The sequence below is a fragment of the Lepidochelys kempii genome, chromosome 2 (genome assembly GCF_965140285.1).
Source record: "Lepidochelys kempii isolate rLepKem1 chromosome 2, rLepKem1.hap1, whole genome shotgun sequence".
Taxonomy (NCBI): domain Eukaryota; kingdom Metazoa; phylum Chordata; order Testudines; family Cheloniidae; genus Lepidochelys; species Lepidochelys kempii.
In genome coordinates, this window is record NC_136381.1 from 241,129,690 (window position 1) to 241,132,615 (window position 2,926).

Here is a 2,926-nt window from a genome sequence, read left to right on the forward strand (position 1 = left end):
ACTACCTGAAAGGGGTTTCCAAAGAGGATGGATCTAGACTGTTCTCAGTGGTAGCTGATGACAGAACAAGGAGTAATGGTCTCAAGTTGCAGTGGGGGAGGTTTAGGTTGGATATTAGGAAAAACTTTTTCACTAGGAGGGTGGTGAAACACTGGAATGCATTACCTAGGGAGGTGGTAGAATCTCCTTCCTTAGAAGTTTTTAAGGTCAGGCTTGACAAAGCCCTGGCTGGGATGATTTAATTGGGTATGGGTCCTGCTTTTGAGCAGGGGGTTGGACTAGATGACCTCCTGAGGTCCCTTCCAACCCTGATATTCTATGACATGGGAAAAAAGTTATATAATAATTGCTTTACTTTTTTCTCCATATATATATATAAACAAACACTAACCTTTGCAGGAAGCATGGCCTGAATTTAAAGTTAAATGGAAGATGCCTAGCTAAATCATAGAATCATAGAATCCCTAGTACTTTTGAAAATCTCAACTAATGTCTAATATTTATATGCTTTAATTTGGGGTTGTTAACTGATGGTAAAGAATGGGAAAATCCCTTAACTCCTTTGATAGAGGATATTACTAAACTTCTCACTCATTATGATTTTAACATGTGTCCTGCATACCTGTTGCATAGTGAACAATTCTTATTTATGGTGCTCAAGCACTGGAGCTTTATTATCTAGATTTGCAGATGTCTACACATAAAAAGTGATCCTTCTAAAGGACTACCTTTATACAAACCACACCTAAAATCACATCTAAAGGGGAATACCAACATTCACTAGGGTTGCTAACTTTAATAGCTGTGGACTTTTGAAGAAAGATTTTCAGAAGCTTTCCTCCTCTTCTCCTATGCTTTGTAGTAATCTCATAATTTACTATTTTGAATTCCATGTGTGAGATTTTCCAAAGCACCTAAGTGACTTTAGGAGCACTGTCAACAGGCTTGCGTACTTAAGTGATATGGGAACACTTTTGAAAATTCCAACATGTGGGATAATTCTTGGTCGGTTTGAAGTCAACGGGAATTTCGCTATTGACTTCACATAAGGATCATGATCTGGCCCTATTTTGAAGATACAAGTTAAAATTAACGACAATTATTGTTGTGGTTAACATTCATTGTGCCTTAAAAATAAGATATTTAAAAACAGGATGGAACACAATCAATGAAAAAATGTTAATACTCAGCAATTTTCTGAAGGTTACTTTACCCAAATCTGCAGCATTTTCTTCAGCTTGTATAGAATGCAATGGTTTGCCTCTTGAAGGAAATGAGCAGCCAAGAGCACATACCACCAATCCACTATGCTCTGCATTGACCTCTGTTAAATTTATAAAAGCATAAATATTCTAAATTTCAACTGAGGAATTGCCTCTTCCTTTATCCTGTCACAGCAACTATCTTCTGATAATCTAGGTTTAAGAATTCCACAAACAGTGGCAGAAAATTCCCAGTAGAGCTCCCATGTTTCTGAAATTCATCCTTTCCAGATGTTTGCTGGAACCCAGGCCTGGAAAGCATCCAGCAGCAATACAGGACCTATTTGGCCACACCTTTACTTAACTAATAGTACCTCCTCCCCATTAGTAAACTTTAAGGATGTCTCAGATTTTTTTCCAAACTTTACCTGAAAGCAGTGCATTGATAAGTCAAATTAAAAACTTTACCTAAAAAGAGTAATTTTTAGAGGTTTCCCAAAATATAGAATATTTAATAAAATTAGTCTTTCACTACACTTACTACCTTATGTTTCACTTAGTCTGCTCTATGATAGAGACAAAAGTCTACATGGTCATCTCAGATATTGTCTTGTATCTGTTCTGTGAATTCCTTGGTGCCTGTGGATCTATTCCTCCCACTACTAAATGAGGACGTTTCCAAACTTTAAGCATTGCTGCACTGTATATTAAATTGATATTCTGTTACAACCCTCCTCCCCATCTTTTCTCAGAACCAATCTTGGTCTTTTCTTAAGGGGAGGTTGGGAATTAAAACCAGCAATACTGAAGATATTTCACTAACCGTTAAGGCCCTCCTTGAATCGCAGGATGATCTTCAAATAATTGTGGCTGAGTTGCAGACAAGACATGGAAAATGGCAGAAAAGTAATAATGGACCTTTAATAGCACTAATTTGGAAGAGCCAGAGTAGTAGGCCTATTTGTTTAAGAAACATTTGCTGGAATGATATAAATACTCAAGTATAATTTTATGCCTTTAAAAAAACAAACAAACAAACCAACCAGACACTTTTCTACAACTGTATTACATTCATTTAAAAAAAAAAAGTGACCGGTACAATATAAAATTCAGTCTACACAACCGCGATAGAAATAAAGTCCAGTCACTTCAGCCTTTTATAGGCATTTAATGTTTATACAATTAATACTGCACTCTCAAAATGTATGCAAAGTTGTTGTCTGGGTAAAGTAAGCTAATTAAAATAAAAATTGCAGTGGAAGCCTAATATTGTGGGATCCACAATATTGCCAAGTAGATCCTTACCAACTGTTCATTGTATTGTAGTTCCATAGCTCAGGAGGAGAAGCCTTTGCTGAAGCAGCAGTGGAGGTGGTTAAGTCTTCTAAGAAAGGCGTTTAAGATGATTTTTGAATGGGGTTGAAGGGGAAGGGAGGAAGAGAATTATTAACACACCCTCCCCTACCATTAGAATTCCAGACTTTGGGGAGCAAAAGGTAACTGAGCTGGGAACAGGATCGATGGCCTCTATCAAGGAAGGCAGTCTCCAAACAGATCTTTGCTAAGTCTCTGGAGAGGGATCACCCTGAAGTTTCAAGAATTCCTCTCTTTTGCAGATTAAAAAGTAGGAGATGCCCTAGGACACCCACTCAAGAGAGAGAAGTGAAGTGAACGCTCTGATGGGTGGAAGGAGCAGCCACCAGGTCAGAGAGTTGGAAGACAAG

The 2,926-nt window shown here is 37.7% G+C and overlaps 1 protein-coding gene across 4 annotated transcripts in view; it reads right to left on the minus strand.

Moving 5' to 3' along the window:
* Nucleotides 1-308: 308 nt before the first annotated feature.
* EPC1 (enhancer of polycomb 1) overlaps nt 309-2,926 on the minus strand; it is a 101,503-nt gene continuing 98,885 nt past the window's right edge. For 3 of the 4 annotated variants that reach the window (XM_073334417.2, XM_073334416.2, XM_073334413.2), the window contains one exon: nt 309-2,926. This exon is cut by the window's right edge and continues 3,005 nt beyond it. The gene's annotated coding sequence lies outside the window, so the exon portion shown is untranslated. The other variant, XM_073334415.2, reaches the window with a different exon arrangement.